The sequence below is a fragment of the Streptopelia decaocto genome (assembly GCF_964273445.1).
Source record: "Streptopelia decaocto genome assembly, chromosome: 6".
In the NCBI taxonomy this organism is placed as follows: domain Eukaryota; kingdom Metazoa; phylum Chordata; class Aves; order Columbiformes; family Columbidae; genus Streptopelia; species Streptopelia decaocto.
The window spans coordinates 15,968,613-15,988,448 of NC_138660.1; positions in this window are offsets into that span (position 1 = coordinate 15,968,613).

A 19,836-nucleotide genomic window follows, 5' to 3' on the forward strand; every position below is an offset into this window, starting at 1 on the left:
AAAAAAACCAAAACCAAAACAAACCACAAAACAGAAGGCACCTTCGCAAGACCCTTGTTAGTAAGCGCAAGTTTGTACGTAAGTCACGTGCAATTGTCGCAACACGCAAGTTTATACCTGCATTTGCCATTCTCTGTACACGTGCCATCAGTGCACTGGGCTGTAGAGAGCATGATGTGCTACAGGTGCTGCTGTGCCTACCAGAAAGTAGAAGTGTTGTCTTTGCTTTTAAGCCAAGGTGGCAAAAATCCACCTTACGTAAGTATTTTCATCGAAGTTGTCCTGTACTTGTGTATGTCTTCCCTTCTAGTTCAGTGGTTTCGCTTTAGAGCAAGAAAAATATTCCTGAACTGGCCAGGTTATTATTTGCTCATAATAATTATATTTGGATCTGCTATATGCAGTTGCTTCTCTCCCAAAATCATGCATAATTGAAAGAACTGTACTATTACCCACTGGACTACACACTGGAAGGAGAAATCTGATTTTGACAGTTGGTTTTACCATGGACCTGCTGATTGCCCTTGGGCAAGGCTGTACATCTGTGTGTTCTGACTAATTAGGTTATCAACTTTCCCTGTGCAAGGACTGCCTCAGAACCAGGTGACTGTACAACACCAGCAACAACAGGATCCCTGGGAGCTCTGCTGTAAGACTGTAATAATGAAATCAGAATTTGGTTCAGAATTAAAGAAATTAAACATTATCAATCTCTATTTCTGCCCCCAAATAATTTATTCGCCAGTCTAGCTGTGTCAGTTTCCTTTCAATCCATGCCAATCTGACAATGAAAAAATACAAATGAAGCAATCGCACAGGGCACCAGCACACACGAGAAGGGGCAGCAGGGCACCATGGCAGCTGCGGTTCGCTGGGGGATCGTGCCAGCAAGCCTGACAGAGTTCTGGAGGAGTTCCTCAGGAGTGCCCACAATACTGCTCATATGTTTGGTATCCACTCTACTGTGAAAACAGCTCTAATACAAAACGAATCAGCTGTGGTCAGCCACAAACACGAAACATTGTCTCACTATGTTAAGTGTCTCCTGATTTCAGAAATATAACCAGTGACATCACTGCTGTGCATTATTTCTCTAAGATACCACACATCTGTATTAACGGTGTCAAAACCTGATATATTCTGCAACTGGGTAGAACAGAACATTTGTGTATCACAAACTGGCTCTGCCTGCCTACCTATGAAACGAGAAGCCTTGCACAAGCTGTTGGTTTGCATGGCTTTCATGGGTTGCCCTCCCTTGCTCAGAGAGCGAAGAGCACAGGGTCAGCCTGTCTGTCTTGTGTGGCTACAGAAAGCAGGGAAAACATTAAATTGTTAAGAAATATAGTTATTCAACATAATTGGATACTATGTTGGAGAGCATGTCACTGGGTGGAGATTCAGGTAGCCAGAAATCAGAACTTGAGCAGGATATTGAGACCTAATTTTATTCAAACCTACCAATCCAAAAATATGAGGAAGAATGCCATAATACATAGCATTTTGCCTTCTGCTGAACCCAGAATTACATACTTGTTGTCATTTATATTCATATTCTAGATAGATAAGAGTTATTCAATTAAAAACTCAGCTTTTTAGAGATCTCTCTTAACTCTATGCACATATTCAGATCGCTAGGCACTCTGCAATAGGATGGCTGATTCCCTCAACAGCATTTTCATAAACGCAAATTAAGTTCTTACCTTTGATTTTCTAATACAAGAGGCAATGAGAATCTTTTTGCTGCTGTTTTTACTGCTGGTAAAAGAAGTATCTTTGGGAGACAATATCCCATATTATGACATACCCACTAAGAATTCTTTATCTATTTGTAATGAAAAACATACTCTGCAGAAAATGCTGGGAAGGTGTCTATAGTTAAAAGAAATCCTGAACGAGGTATCCTATATGTAGCTAAACCTATATGTATAGTGACACAAGCAATGCTCAGAAGTTAGCAATGAGTAGCTACCAACTTTTTTCAAAACACTACTTTTTGATAAACAAAGCACCTATTAGTTCAAAATACTATAAAATACCATGACTTTATTTTAAGTAACATTTTTACACTTCTATTTTTCCTTTTTTTTTTTTTTTTTTTTTTTTTTTTTTTGAATCTGTGGGGTTTATGTTTTGAAGTTTGTGCTTATCTGAAACCAGAGCTAGATATCCCCTGCAAAAAGAAAATGACTTGGAAGTTAAGACTCCCATGTAACAAACTTCAACTGGGGTCAGGCTTTTAAGGAAAACAAATAACATGAGATGTGGTAAAATCTTCTAAGATAGCAACTGTATTGCCAGACCATTCAAGAAAATACAAGAAAACTTTTGTCACAGGTGTATGTGACTATTGTCTCAAAGTACAAAAGCAAAAAATATTTATTTGGGCCCTATCTGCAGCATAAGCATTTATTTATCTCCACTGACACTGCTGTGTAAGAGAGAGAAAAACCAAGTTGTGCCTTATGTAACTGACTCATCCCAGCAAATGTTTCTGCTTCTTTTAAAGCAGTAGTTTACTTTTCCTCCATGATGCTACATAAAAAGAGTTCTTAAAGAGTGGGTTATTTTAATGAGAGCTTGTCTATTTTACCTAGGTGAGTATTTTCAGTGTCTTCACTGGGACTGCTCCTGTGGGTCACGCAGGATGTGGCCTTGAGTGTGGGTGGCAAGTTAAGTCTTTTTCCTTCATGTCACTAGATCTTATTTAAGTACTAAAATCCTACTCATCCATTTTGCTAAGCTTACTAGCAGCATCTACCAGTCTCCATACTCAAAAGAAAAAAAACACACACACAACAAAACAAGTATTTGGAATATATATTCAGAAAAAAAAAAAATGACCTTACAGATGTTTCTGGAAGTGCAAGTACTTTGAACGGAAGCCTGATGTGGCAATTGCAAATAATGAAATAATGAACTGTGGAAAAATTGGGGGAGAAAAATAAACATTTAAATCCCAGTTACTAAGGAAATTTAAAGGACTCCGAAGCTGCAACAAAACAAACAAAACCCCAAAACTAAAAAACAAACCAAAACAATAAAAACCCAGAAGACAATCCTCTGAGCTATAGGAACAGTAAAAAACGACATGCCAAAGCACAAGTGAAATATTTAGGCACGCAGGTGCAAAAGACACCACCACTTCTGTCATACTGTTAATGTTTTTAAGTATTTACCATTACCATAAGCCAGGTTTTATAAAAAACAACTTGTTTGAAGTTGCAATGCAATCAGTTTCACCCCTCCCCTTTTATGGTTCATATTTTAGATTTTCCATCATATTCTATTTGAGAAAATACTAACCCTTGATTTCCAAATACACTGATTATTTTAGCAACACAGTAGAAACACCTGTTCTTGAATGAAGCAGATAAAAAAAGCTAATACATCTGCTCTAAAGACACAATCTTAAACACCCTATTATATAATTACAGGGTAAATTAGCTGGTCAATCAAATGGCAGAATTGCTGCAATCATGGTTCTGGCATTCATGAGCCATCTAGTTTGAGCAACCAGAGACACCTAAACTACTCAGACATTTCAGACAATTTCAATATGGAAACAGGGACCTGCTATCTAAGCTAATAAATACCTTGCACCACCCAAGATGACTCAGTCCGCACGCAATTCTGACAAGATTTAACAGTAAGCCTCCAAAGGTACACCTCTACTGGAACTATGACTACGTGCTGAAGGATATATTTGATTACAGAGAACACATTTCTCTGGACCCCAGTAGTGTTCATTTGACACTTGGGATTTTCTGTAGTCTATGCTTACACTAAACCACCTCCTGCCACCCCAGGACAGGGTAGCTACACAAACTGTTTTTATCGTGAGAAAGTGCCCTCGATTCTCTTTTAAGTCCTCAGCTTAACACAAACTGACAATATTAATCTCTCCCTAGCCTGCCTTCTACACCTGGAAGGCTTTTCGTATCCAAAGACAATTCACTGGGGTCTCCTGGAAACATTCCACATCCAACATGAATACAGACACAAACTACTGTTGACACTATCGTGGTATTTCTTTGTGTGCAGAGGAGTATCTGTGCCTGAGCAACCACACAGGATGAAGTGAGCAGCCCAAATGGCAGCTCCTGCCACTTCCTTCACCTGTTATCAAAGCTGTCAGAAAAGGCAGAGCAGTTAATTGCCAATCAGGCCCAATAGTTTCCTCCATCCCTGCAGGCAATTTATTTTCCAGCTCTTCATTTCAAATTCTGTTTGCCTTGTTTCCATGTGCAGCTGCTTCTGCAACAACAATGGACATGACAAATGCTGACTCAAGAGCTTGTTTTCTTTTGTTGCTGTTCTTTTTGGGCAGCTCTAGGGACACACCTCCTCTGTCTCTGGTGCAAATACCACTCCATTGCTACATCATCCTTAAATCTGTTGTTTCCAATGACAGCCAAGCTAGCATAATTTGCAAATACAGGTGTGCAGAGAATTACTACTTCCATGTCAATCATCAGCTGGTTATTAGTATCACAAAACATTAAAATTCTGCTTCTCTTATCAGGCTTTAAATCAAACTGCTATAGATTTTAATGCACAAAAACTCCCGCAAACCCCTGTTCAACCTGTAGTGTTCCCATGTTAGTTCATCTGGGATTCTTTAAGCTAATGTGGTGAAACAGGGTTGCTTTCATGCACCATTAGTCTCTTTTAAACTCTTGCCAGATTAAACTAGAAGTTCTGCCCTGTCTCAGTGAGAAAAGAATGCATTATAAGATTATAAGACATAAAAAAGGAACTTTAAACCAAGATATGCATCAGATGTTCCCTGTAGTCAGTAAGGAGAGAAAAGAAAAATGCTGGGGAAATGCTAATTAAACATCAGTGAAAATGCTTGCATATTATAAAAATTTAGAGCAACAGAAAATATACATACACTAGTTTGGTTTTGTTTGTGCATGTTTTTGTGGGTTTTGGGGTTGTTTTTTTTTTGGTCCCCCCACACCTCAGCTTACATTGAAACACCTTTTTACTTATGCCAAGATTATACTTGACCCTCAAGAATAAAGATGATTAGGGGCCATCTAAACCAATACTTTAAACAATGTGAAAGGACAAATTATTCCAGGTGTCTCACTGGTGGCCTGTCACAAAACAGCAGTGGAGAATAGGAGTTGTCACAATAAGTTAGAGAGTTAACCTTCATGACAAAATGAATAATCAAAAGGGTTCAGTGACTTTATAATTTTTATTATTATAGAAAGATAGATTATCTTCCCAATATCAGAGAAAAAGCTGCAGGAGACATTAATAGGAGAGAATTACACTTCATGTTATCTAAAGTGAAAGAAGTTTTGATTGCAGAACAGTTCTCTGAATACAGAAAGAATCTGATACACCTAAAGAATGATGAGCACTGGGTCTTATAAAGACAGAAGATACGAAACCAGATCCACTCCTAATGAAGCAAAGAGAATGCTTGCAAACCTTTAAAACAGGAGAGCACTGAAAGGTAAAACTAATTAGCTATATGAAGACATCTATATATTTTTTTTAAAAATACAAAAGATATTGCAACTGATGAAGCACATTGCTAATTTTTGAAAGCAGAGGCAGAGTATAATTATAGTAACAGGTACAGTTATTAACAGAGAAGCAGGAAGTAAAAAGTTTTTTAAGTAGCATACAGTCAATCTGAAGCTTCACTACCTGAAAGAGTCAGTATGTTTCTCAGCCTAGCCTTATAAACATGGCTGGATACATTCATCACCATTTAATGAATAGAAGTGAGAGGATAACAATGTGTGTTATGCTTCAACATATAAACTGATAATCCATGGATTTTTCCTCAGTCTTCTATGTATAGCCTTGCACAGTGAATAAGGTACAATTTGAGATTGATTTTTTTTTTTTTAAACTTATTCCAAAACTGTATACACTGATCTTTGCTTGAGGAAGACTATCAAAGCAGCCAGAGTGATAAATTTTTGGGCCATGAAATATGCATCTTATGTAAAAAGACTTAAACTGACATTAATTATTAATAGGAATTTATTCAACATAGTACATTAACTCTGGTGAATAATAAAATCAACATTTTCCACTATGCCTTTAAGCTAAACACAGGTGACTCAATAATAAACAGTAAAACACTAAGCTGAGCTACCTAATTGTTAGATTGGTCGTGAGTCTGATCTGACTTAATGTGGTTTATACCACAGAACAATTTCATGAGGCTTAAGTCAGGGTAAAGAGCAATTCTATTATAAAGCAAATACATGTTAAATTTAGAAAGATACCTTTTCACCCAAACAAAATGCCTTCAGTATCCTTTGGCTGCTGGGTACACAGGATAGCCATGCAAATTCATCAACAGTATCAGTTTCACATAGTTTCCTTCACATGCATCATTCAAAAGGATCTCAGACTGCCTGTGCCTTGTATTGTTGCATTCAGCACTCCTAATAAAAAACATCAACGGAAACCTTGCCTATACCAGAGGAACCACTTCTAGGAAAGCAATTTTGAAAAAAAAAAAATGCTATCGCATGCAGAGTTCATTGAAGTACCTTTCCTGAAACATTCTGCAAACCCAATCTGCTTACAGTTCAGCTACATCAACACTCCGGGCTGAATTTGCCCAAACTGATCATCTCAGACCAGGTGTGACCTGTTCTGATTTGGTTAATTAATTATTTTTCTAAGAGTTCAACAAGTTTCACCTGCCTCCAGCACAGAGCTGGGAGTGGTTTATCCCCTGTTCTGGAACAGGGATATGAAGTCTGTCTACCCAATATCCACAGGCAAAGTGATGCCTGCTCATCCAACATTAACCCAGATGTCACCTGATCTAGAAAACTCAAAAAATTCTTGCTTGGATCTGTTGTGCCAACATTTCTTTGAGGCTGCATTCTTCCATTTCATTTGCACTGACCACGCTGCTGTCTAGAACAGCAGGTGATACACAAGGATTCCCCCCTGCAATTGCTCCTTGCAGGCAAGAGAAGGCAGGACACCTTCCCTCAGGTTCCAAAGACCACAGGGAACGCAGGGGAGTGAACTCCAGTCTGCCATGTTCCACAACAGATGACAGGCCACTGCTCCTTGTCTCCTTTGCTTCAATACAACAAGCTGTGGTATTGATGCGCATGTCATCAAGAGCAAATCTGAAATAGTGACATTCTCTGTGAACCTGGGATGCTGAGGGGATACAAGTCAATCCACTAGCCCTTTTGGAGCTGTGTGCATGAGTTGCTGCTTTCTAACTGCATTTTCTTATGTATATTAATACAGTCTTTTGTAACATACTAGTTGTGGCTAGATCACTTTTGCAAGAAGCACAGAACAGCAAGGAAATTACATTTGTGTACCTCTGCAATATGACATGTCCTAGTCTCCCTGCCTGTTAGCACATTATTTCCAGATAAAAAAGAAATGTAAAAAGCTGCTTCCATGTAACAAGTAGCTTTTATTTAGGACTTGAGAATACCAGGGAAATCAATATTGGAAATACAGAAACAAGAATTTTCTTTTGATAACAGACAACACTGTTTTTCAGAATACAAAATAAGATTGTCTGCTAAAACAATTAAACTCCTTAATCTGAAGCAAAATCATCCCAGTTTTGAGATGGGCTTTACATTTTACTTGATGTAAGTTTCAATATTAAGTATTCTGAAGTATCTGCATATTTTATGTAATTTAAATATAAAACATTAGCTTTTCCATAAATGAGGGAGTACAGAATCAAAGTATACAATACAAAATGATGAGCAGTTGTGCCATAAAAAGTGGCAAATCAAGGGACAATGAAATGTTTCCCTACAGAATCTCCAACATGGTTAAATTCAAAGATCCAAAGTAAAGCTTGGATACAGTGAATCTGCTGAAGTGGCACTTGCTCTTGGTTGTATTATGCATAACCTTTGCCTTGGTGACAGTTAAACAACAGCACACACATGGTATCGAAGGTCTGTCATGAGCAGTGCAGACACATATGGAAAATGAAAGCACAGTAGGAACCTAATACACTCAGACCATAAATCTTAATTACCTTTAATGTTATCTCAACATCCTCCGTGATCAATTTCAAATATTTTAAATATGTTTCATTCCTCTACAACATAAGTATTTAAGCAGGAAAAAGAACACAAAGGGCATAAGGACTTAATGTTTAACATAAACATACCAACTAGCCACTGATAAGAGACTCCTTCCACTAAAAAGTGTTTCCAGAATTCCTTGTGAATAAAATAAGCTTATGGTCTCATAGAAATGAAGTAGAATAAACAAGAATAGAGTTGCTATAATCTACAGTAGAAAAGGATGGTTCTGTTATGCCCTTTAAAGAAGTTTGAGCCTACTACTGTCTGGCCAACAGCTTAAGGACAGAGCTAAAGGCACAGAGTTTAAATGCCTCAGTGACTTCTGAAGTCATGAAGTTTTGCCACCAACCTATAGCAATTTAGCTCTGAAACACCCTAATTGAGCCTTACAATTGTTCGAAAGGAGATCAGTTACTTCTGCATTCAGGCACAGAACATCCTTCAGAGGCTCACAATGCACCTGATCAGATATTACCACAGTTCCGTGCTGCTATAGGAATGCAAGCGTTAGTGTAAACAGAAGGGTTCCTCAAGGTCTCAGTTCCATAGTTCACTACACATGTGGAAAGTCAGACATACCCACCAACATTCTGATTTTACAATAATAAACTCTTCCATCTGGCAAAAAAAACCCCAAACATACACCAACAAACCACAAAACAAACAACCAAACAACAAACCCTGCATGCCATGAATGGCACACAAGGACAGGAAAGAACAGGCAAAAACAGTGGCAGGAGAAGTGGGATGAGGGAGACAACATCATGCAGAAAACCTTCCCTTTGTTGAGCAAACCCTCAAACAAGTGTCTTCTCTGGCCTATTAGAAATTGTATATTTGTAGAAACCACCAGCATTGCAACAGATGTGATCTTTGTGGGTGTGGTATTAATCTTCCCAATGTAAATAATTTTACTGTTGCTTTAGTTTCCACCATACTGTCCAGAGTCTGGAATAATTTTTATCTTTTACTAATACAGTTACAACTAGTGCCCACAAAGGAAATTCACAAGTCCTGGTACAAAACTCATGAACCTTGCAGCCCATTTTTGAGAGCTGTGTGGCTTACACTTGAGAGACCATTTTTCAGCTCTCTGTTTCAGATAGATCACATAGTTACAATCAGGTCTGCCTCTATTCACAATTACAGTCACATGTATTTGCAATGAAAAAATGTATTCAAATTAAGCATTAACATGTTTTCCTCAGCTCAAGAACACTATCAAGCCTGCCCACAACTCAAAATAATAACAGTAACAGAACAGAAGGAACCCCATCATCTCATCTTTTTAATCCAAAAGTCTGCAGTTGGGCTTTTTAATAAAAATTAAACATTTAAAGGTGGTGTTGTTCTAGAAGCAAAAATCTTGCTTTTCCATTTTACACATGGCAATGTCTGTATTCACATAATCCATTATTTCAGAGCTGTATTCAAATTAATTAGCAAGGTATTAACAGTTAGGATGGGGGTCAGGACAGATTAAGGTGACTTGGTGGAAGAAACTTCTTTACAAGTGTCAACACCGTAATGTTTACACTGGTCCAGGAAGCATTTGACTGAGCCTTGAAGGGAAACCAGTTTTGTCTTCCTTAAACAAGCTCAATCAACTTAATATACTGTTTCATTTTATATGACCTTTTCTTATCTCCTCTCACCAGTAATATCATTTGCCCTCTGGATGGATCATTTGATACACTCAAAAAACGAGTTTGTTATACTGAAACCTATGTCCCATGCTGACTCATCACTTGACTTCCCCATACACAGATGTGCTAAACCCTCCTTTCCAGAAAACTTCTGCAGGTTCCAGCTCTTCCTATTCTGCAAGGCTACCTTTGCCTTACTGACCTTGTCCCCATACCAACCAACCACCTTTACCCACGTTAAAGTCTTTGCTCATGTATCATCACTTCTGAATGCACCACCCAGGGTTTCAGGCAAAGGCAGTCTCTGGATGGCCAGAACTGGCAGGAACCATGCTTTCCGATTAGCACTGGAAGCTGGTGCCTCAGATGCTGCTACCAAAAGCAAGGAAAAAATACAAGCTGAGCCAACATCACAGACACCATAGCACAGGGTGCCAGACCCAGAAATTATGGCAAGACCAATGCCTGCTAAGGTCAAAGCACCATAGCAGTTTTAAAAAGCAAACACAGATGCAAAGAGTCTATCATTAACATATAGAAAATCTGATGAGAAACTGGGAAACAGTCATAAAAATCAGTTTGACTTATTTACCAGTCACTGCTCTGAATAGAATTTTTTTTGAAGTCTGAACTTGGTTTCTCAGTGACATTTCATTAAAGCAAACCACAATAAAATATAAATGGAAAGGCTACACTCATAAAAGCAAGTTCATTCAGGGACTCCACTCTCAAACCATTCTTCTGTGCCTAGGCTGACATTACATATCAAGTTTACAAGAGCGAAAGGGAGTTAAAAGACACACCAGCAAATGATACGTAACGTCTTTCTTCCTCTGTCTAGGTTTATGTGCATACAGCTTTTGTTAGCATACAACTACAATAACAAAAATTGCATTATTTTGATAGGAAATTCCCATAGAAATATTCTCTGATATATATCTTAATTAGGAAACTAATCCTGAAATCCTTATTGAAACATTCAGCCCCAAGCCTGACAGCATTCAAGAAGAGACTGGACAATACCCTCAGCCACACGGTGTGAACTGCGGGGTTGTCCTGTTCAGGGACAGGAGTTGGACTCCATGATCCTTGTGGGTCCTTCCAACTCAGGACATTCTGTGACTCTATGATTTGGATAAAAAAAAAAACAAAAACCAACAAAAACGTGCACACAGCAGAAGTGTTGACGGGACCCCCATCTCACAGACAGGTTTTCTGGGTGTCCTAGTAATCTACAAATAGCATTCACAACTTGGGGTTATGCTTTAATTATTCTTGACTTCTTTATTAAACTATAGCACCGATAGTTAATTACTAAACATAAAAGTTAACCAGAAGCAAAAGTCATAACCCAAACTCTTCAAAAGGCAATCACATGCCATACTCTAACCAATTAAAAAAAAAAGCAAGCCTCACAGGGTTTTAAAATTACTCACACAAGATGACATTTGCCTTCTGTTTTCAGATACTTCACATTATTCTCATATTAACTTTTCAAGCTTTCCTCACATAATTTCTCAAACTGACTTCCGAGATCATCTTCAATTTTTATAGAAAGCTCAGTCAAATTATGAGAAGTGATGATATTGGGAAGTCACTAACTCACCATCTTCTGATCTGACTCTAAATTACAATTTAAATAGTATGTTTCTAAAAGTGATAATGCTATTAAAGTACTTGCATGAATTCATAGTAAGGAAAAAATAGTAATCAGAAACATTAAGCCACAACAAATAGCACAGTTTTTCACTATCTACCAGCTTCTAGCACAGCAATTATTATTATTACCAATTTCACAGACAAAATTCTGCTGCTCCTGTTAGCAAATTACCATTTCACATTACATGCTTCACAATTTTTCAGAGTTTGCTGGATTTTGCATTCCTTCTACTACAATCAAAGTGTACTCACCTTTATTTGTTTAATCTGTCACAATAGCATTGATACTTTTACAATATCTTTTGCAAGGCTCTCAGTTTTTGTCCCAAGCCTCTATTTCTTCCAGATTCAGTGCTGCTTGAGAGGTAGGACATACTGTACTCAGTGTTCCTTGCTAAGGAATTTATCCTTCTATGGCACTCATGACTTCAGAAAAATATCTTTTTTTAAAGCCAACTGGAACATTATGAACCATTTTTCTCTTCTCCAAGTGTGAAAACAACATTTAGTTAGCACATAGCTTTTTTCAGAGTTTTGCTTTTTAAGTTATCGGTGAACAAAGAACTAAAGAGGCAGAGGGGGAGGGAGAACTTAAAACAGTGCGACTGCAACACTCCAGAAAACTCCCGCCTTTATCTTTCCATATGCCAGCTCACTGGTAGTCTGAAGTAGTAAACCACAGGCTGCTACAAATGCTAAAACTCTAGGAGGGAGTCACAGGCTCTTACTAATGAACTTAGTTTTGAGGTCACCCCAGAAGTTAATCATGTGAAGATTAAGAGTAACAATAGAAATGCACATTCATTCTCCTGCCTTCAACAATTTAATTTACATCCACATACTCTTCATATTCCAGCTAATTTCAATTACTGAATAGTTCCAAATAGTTGTGCATTGCCATAGTATTTTTCAGTTTTCATTAGTTATCAGATGGCAGTATGGCCTCCTGTCACCTGCTAATTCCTCGTTCAACTCTACATGGTTCAAAAGATTATTAGAAGATTAGACTGAGCAGCTACTATACTACAAGCAAGCCAGGATTTTCTGTCATGGAAAATTCATAGGTTATTTTTGTTTTTCTTTTTTCATTGGTCAAGCTAGAGGAAAAAGGAGGGTCTTCCATAGTACATGGCAAAAGCAACTGGCAGCATTTCAAACCCCTTCAGTCTGTGCGGAGTCCACAGATGGACAAACGCTGCCCCTGTGCCAGTTCACAGCCCCAAGGAGCTCTGGTTGCTGAAGTGCTGAGGGTAAAAGGAGCACACTGGTATATCTGAGTAACTAAATCTAAATAGAGAGTTGTTTGTAGCCACTACCCTAGGAGACTATCTGGGGCACACATGAAATCAATTTGCTGCTACTGTAGTTCTTAATAATTAGGCCAGAAGAAAACATCTACAGTTGTTGTTGCCAACTGTCATTTTTAATCACATTTTGAAGAGGAAAAAGAAATTTCTCAGCATATATTTTTGTAATTAAATTTTTCAAAACCTCAGCCTTAGGATTCAAATGTTTAGGAGATAGTTTTCATTTAAGAAAATAAACTTGTTTGTGATGCTTCGGTGAAAACTTCACCATCTTTCTTATGAAAAAAGGAAATAAAAATTTAAAAAAACTTTATAAACATAGTTTGAGCTGGCAACATAAGCAGACATCTTTAAGCATTTAAATCATACATTGAAACAACATGAAACAATGAATAAAGATGTGCATGATTTTATTAACGAGAAATATTGTTTCCTTTTTTCAAGTATCATAAAAACATTCATCTTATAAAGTAGTGCTAGGCTAATAACAACCCTTACAAACCTAAAAATGATACTTTAAAAAAATTACCGGTTCCTTTAAAAATAATGACTTACAGTTCCATAAAGTGAGAAAGGTATGCTTATATAGTTATCTTCAGTGTAGTAACTATATGGCACAATACTTACTACACTGAAAAACCCTGTAAACTGATGATGTAGATTACCTTTGTAAGGAGTCTTTTTGCTTTGTTAAACATGAATTCTGAGTATTCTTAAATTTAATATGTATTTATATTTGCTTTGTGTTAGCCATTTTACAATGTCTCACAGTAAAATGACAACTGTTTGTTCTCATAGCCTGCATTAAATGCTGCAGTCTTCCAAAACTGCCAGATAACAGCCCAAAGTATTTCCAAACCATGATACTTTCAACATAAAATGTTACTATTTCTTACACCACTTGTAAGTCCTAACACTTGTTAGGACTTTGAGAGCAGGCTTCCATGTGTTCAGCAAATGAAATCATGTAGGTAAAAACTGTCTCTTTCATAAGAAAATGATCAACTATAATCAAGTATCAGATAAACCAGTTTTTGGATAAATCAGCTCTTTTACAAGGGCAAAAGGTCTCTGGAGGAAATCTTACAAGATATATATTTTATTTCACATAGTATTTTAACTACATTAGCAAACATTTTGGATTTTAAGTTAGCTACAAGTCCGCACAAAGGGGCTCATCCTCCTCCCACTGACCTTCACAAAAACTGAATAACCCTGTCAGATTGTTTTCTGTCTCTTTGTACAGTGACAATTCATGAAAAATAACTTGTATTTCCAGCTCTCCAAAGTTAATGCTCCTGAGCATTAAACATCCATATATAAATCCCTATTTTTAAACTTCTAGGCATGGCACAGAAATACTTATTGTGCTATTACTATCAATCAGCAAGCAAACACTGTGCATGAAGCATGAGGGACAAGCTTTCCCACTCTGACTGGTCTGTCTCCTGGCTGAGGAGTCCAGCTGACAGCAATACACCTGAACTTAATGAAGTTTAATGAAGTACTTCTTAGCACACAGACTACAGCAGCACCCAATTACTCATCCAACATATGCTTATTTGGTTGAGAAGGACTGATAGGGATTAATCCTATTGAGTTAAATTGCCTTGATCTTAATTTACTTAGTAAAAAACAGAATGGTAACTTAAAGAATAAACTATATGGCAGAAGAGTTTATCCCATAGATTAATCACCACAAATATTCTTTCAGGATGAAAAGCATGCAGAAACTTCAGAATGCAACAGAAATGCATGCATCTGTTTCCATAGATCACATAATAATTTCTGCTTTCCCCAAGGCACTCAGTCTATCAGACAGAACTTCATTAAAAAGCCCAGCATGACTGACCCAGTAGCTGTCTTTCACCACAACAGGAGGGCTGCCACTCCAGAATGCAAGCCACCTTGTGAAAACAAACACACCACAGACTGCCAGAAGTAGGGATTTGCTCTGGCATGACAAACAACCAGTCTCATGTCGCTGTCACGCCTCTCTTGGGAGCAGCTTTGGGAGGACATGACCAAACCACCTTGCCCATGCTGAAGAAGCCAACTGGGAGTTTGGGTTTCCGGCAGAATGGATGTCCTCAAAGGCTTGGGAAATTTTGTCTGGAGACAGACAGTAATACCAGAACAATAAAATCCCTTTGGAAAGATCGAAGATATATAAATATCAATGATTAAGATGAACAAGGTATCAGCTTTAGAAGGATTTGTCCAATAGGCCTTGAATTAATGAAGTAGTTACCTGTGGATGCAACTCTAAGCATATGATAACTATTTTAAATCCATGGAATTATTTACAAGATTTAAATTTATTTATGTGCTATAACGTTTTGCTACTTTGGGATGTGAAAAAAATTCCACCCCATACAATTAAGTGGCTGATATATGTGATGACAAGTAAAGCAAAATATATCTTCAGTTACAAATTTTTTGGTGACCGAATACATTGTGTTACCTAAGGGAAAAAGAACAGATTTAGAATCAGAGTCACGTCCTGATACCAGCTATATCACTGGCAAAATCCACACTAGTTTCAACTAAATGTATCTTGATTCTATAAATGAAGTTCGGCAAAGCTAGACACATTGCAGAAGTGAAATACTTAGCTCAATGGAAAAGGAGAACTTAATACTACTTCATATTGACCTAACTTTAGGATATGAAAGAACAGAATCTAGTATCCTTCTGTCATAAGGGAATAAACCAGTGCAAAGAGAAATGGTAGAACATGTGGAAACAAAATGGGGAAAAGGGATGTGGAACTTGGTAAATAAGCAAGACAACAACACTCCAAACTATACAAATTTTGGAAATCAAAAACCCTATGAGGGAACATTTGGTTTGAAAAGAAACAGCTAGCTCCTGAAGCTCACACTGACACAAATCCTTTAAATTAGCAGTCAAGTAAATACAATCTTGCTGATAACATGCAGCCCAATATTTCAGCTTCCTACATGTCAATGTTTTTAATCAGTCCATTCTACCAACAATTATTAACAATATGAAAAGATTCATTCACTAAGTGAATTAAACTGGTCAATGCTGGATCCAGCATTAATTCTTTTTTTTTTTTTTTTTTTGCTAGTGCCTATTATTATTAAGGAAACATCTGCAAGGGAGCCCTGAAAGCAGGTTGATAATCCTCTTTTCACCAGAAGCATGCATGTAGAAGCACACAATCTGCCTTATGCATAATTTATTTCCAAGGCCTAGCAGTACCAATCTCACTGATGAGCTATTGTGGTGTTCTACCTTTATTCTCTTTGGACACCTGTATGACACAGCATTAAGCAAGCACACCCCCCACCCCCACAAAAAAAAAAAAAAAAATCTAAAAATTAATCAAGTAATTTACATTTAGAAGTTCTAAAACAAAGGTAATGACTGACATTCAGTATTTCCTGCATGTAACCAGCTGAATCAAAGCTGAAATAATGTAATTAGTAATCTTATCACAAACATAATGCACTAGAGAATAGTCAGTCTCATTTTGCAGCCCTTTTTTAAAGGTGCAGCAACAGTGATGCTTAAAAATCCCTTAATAGAGACACTACATGCCTGTAATGCAGAACTGGTTCTATCAGTAACCTGGAACTCCCAGTCCACATTGAACTTGATCTGACTGATGTCAGTTGTCATTTTCATTGTTGATATCCCTTTGCATATCACAACGTGACCACCAATTAACTGTTTGCTCAGTGAACGTCAAGGCTGAAACACACTAATGAGACATCTCAGTCAGCAGAGCTCACAGCCTGGGCTTCAGATTCAGAGGCATTTGCAGTTGCTCAGCGAAGTATCTTTTCCCAGCACTACGTTTACAATTTAGTGTTTCCTTATTGTCTGGCACAACACAGTGGAGCCTTCTCCAGTAATAAACTTGCTTGCTAGAATCAGATCCTTTTGCTGGCTTGTACTCCTGTTCCACATTTATTTAACCCATTTATGTAGATCTAGTGATTTTGGGAGGTTTTATGGCAACAGTTAATCACAGATATGAAGTATTTAATACATTGTGGTGAATGCTAAGATTATTTAATTAATCACTGCAATAAGGGTGGCAACTAAACGTTACACGCATACTTTACGTGAAGTGTTAAATGTTAGAATACTGGTACAATCTTATTTAGTTCAGGAATTCCTGTATTTCATGCTGTTAAGGTGATGTCCATTCCATTGACACAATCCTCACAGAGTAGCAAAACCTCCAAGAACTGGGAAAACACTCACCAAGGAACATATGCTCCTAAAAGGGATAATAAATTCTGTTCTAACATATATAGGTTTAATTTATTTGACTTAAAAAATAGGGCAAAGCTCATTAATCCCCTTTTTCCCTCCTCCATTGTGTTGGTTTCTACAGTAAGCCATGAAATGAGAAAAGCTGACATTCAGCAGAACTTCTGTCAATTCTAGTAAATTCTAGTTGGACTCTATGATCCTGAGGGTCTCTTCCAACCAAAATGATTCTATGAATCTATTTTAGTCTTAATGAGAATAGAACACAGAACAAGATGGAAAATTATTTCTCCTCACACTAAATCTCTGCCAGAAACAATTTTCCACTATGAAAATTGTAGCTAGTACAGTTATTCAGGTTTTCATTGAAAAAATACTTAAATAAAATGCAGTTACAACAGCCAGAACTTTCAAATATAGTTTAAAATTACATTTTTAATTAAAACACTGCACAATTTTCTCCCAGCATGACTAGTACAGAGTTTTGCAGTTGTAATAAAGCATCACTGTTTCTACAAGTTTAAAACAAACAAATGACCAAACAAAAAAACCTCCACAAACCCCACAAAAAACCCCTGTAGTTTCCAGAGCAAATTAAACCATGGAAAAATTTCTCCCAATAAATCATTATCACAGTTGCATTGTTCTTTAGTTCTGGATTTTTTCTATTTTTAAAAGCAGCATTTGAGATCCTGAAAATTTTGCCTTAGGCAACTACATTCCAGGCATTTTACTCTCATCCAAAAATTATCAACTCGACAAGTCTTGAAATTATAACACTGATCCTGGTAGTAAATACATTTCTGCAAGTTTCCTCCATAGCTACTAGCCTCAAGAATACTACTTTTCTAGAAATACTAGAAAGCAAGAAACAAGTAACAAAAAGTTATATACAGTCAACTATTTTGAATAGTAGAAGTTGTAGAAAAGCAAAAAAGATTCATTGCTTGCTGTATAAATAATAACGCCAGGTTGCAAAAGAATGTATAATCTAACATGTTATCTCTCCACATTACTCAAATGTTTAATTTTACATCATCAATAGTCAGTAGTCTTAAGTATTTAAGCAGGTTTATTAATAGAAAAAATGTGGATAAATGCTAGCAGGACTAGGACTTGTCTGGATTACATATAGAAAGACATGAGAAAATCAGATTTTAACGTTTTATATTTCCTTTCCTCACTTTTTTCGTCTTTCACCTGTTTTTTTCTTAGTAGCTGAACATACACATTCCTCTTCTAGGCTGACGGCTTGCCTGTGGTGCTTACCACCATTTGCCACCTGTTTTGATTCTTCACCTTTTTTATTTATTTTTTTTTAATCATCAAACCAATATTCAGGATGACATATAATTTTAATCTGTGCTCTTTCACTCCAGCCAATTTCGGTAAGCAACACACGCACAGATAAAAACAGAGCATACCGGAACACAGGTTTTTATGGTGTATGGGAACAATGCAATGCGTTCAAAGGTCAAGCAACTACTTTCATGACTATATATGGAAATCAGTCCTCAAGTAACCATACAAACTATCAAGTGTTATCATTTGCATGGTTGTCATAATAAGCTGTAAGTACACCTTGATACTACATGAAACTACTTAGTACAGTTCAGTGGACCCCCATGCACCATCTTGGCTGCATTTCCTCTGAACACCACATCAGCCTGCATAAGGTTCCTATTCCACAGTTCACAAAGGCATCAAGGAATACACATGTGTGTTTAAATATCTTAGCACAATCACTTGTATCTACCTGCAAGAGAGAGCTGAGATTTAACTGCAGTCATGCTAACCGCATTGGGTAACATTCACATACCTCCACAAAGTGGCTGAGCCCCAAGAGGAACAGTAATTCTACCTCAGAATTAAACAACAGAGGGCATAAAAGGGCAATTAACATGTTCTTGTGCTCTGGAGCCTGCTGGTCCAAGGCAAAGTCATGCAGTCTCTTAAAAGTATGCTGACCTGCAGAGGCAAGTGGTAAAGAAGCAACAAAAGCCAAAGATGGAGACCAGGGTGTGGAAGAATCACACAACTATAAAGTGGAGAGGATTGTCCATGGTGGGGGTGAGGGGAGTAAGTAATGTCAGCTTTAGCAGAAATCTTGGTACTGCCACATGTACCGGATTTGATAGTTGGCTCTACCTATCTGAATGAATTTGTCCCTGAGTTCTGTCTGCAAGTGGCAAGCTCTACACACCTAAGACTCATTTCAGTAATATGAATTCTGCGTTGGAAAATATAGAACAGTGTCAAAGCACAGTATTTTCATTAGTAGTGAGTCACTCTCTCCAGCTGGATGATAATACACCTGCTCCTTCTCCTGAGGGTCAAGAGACATGAAAGCATAAAATAATGAGATAAGGAAGAATGAAAGAAGATAATTAAGAGTACCTCACTCTCAGTGAAGGATAGGGAGCAGATCTCTCTTTAGTGAACTGCTGTAAGTAATTATTACAGAAAATAAAAAGCCTGAATTCCATGCTTGGTAAATGTTTAAAGAAACTGCACCACAAATTTGTATAGCATTCTACCTACAACAAATAGAAGCACTTCTACAATACCTATATTAATAGGATCTCACTGTTAACTCCGGAGACTTCTAGGCAAAAGCACTTATCTTCCCCCCGCCCCCGGCCACAAAGCACTTTGCGTACCCCACTTATGCTTTACCAACAACAACAAAATCAGACAATGATTAAATAAATTGCTCCTATTTCTTAGGATCAAAAGCTAAATAATAATATAGCCTGCTCAAACTCTCTCAAGATCCCAAGAAATATCTTACTTATCAGGGATGATATAGGAATTTCAACTGCACATCAAATTAGCAGGTAGTGTAATTTACACCTTTCTTAGTGTGATTGTTGTCTCAGGCTTGGAACCTTACACTCAGAAAGCAGTTTT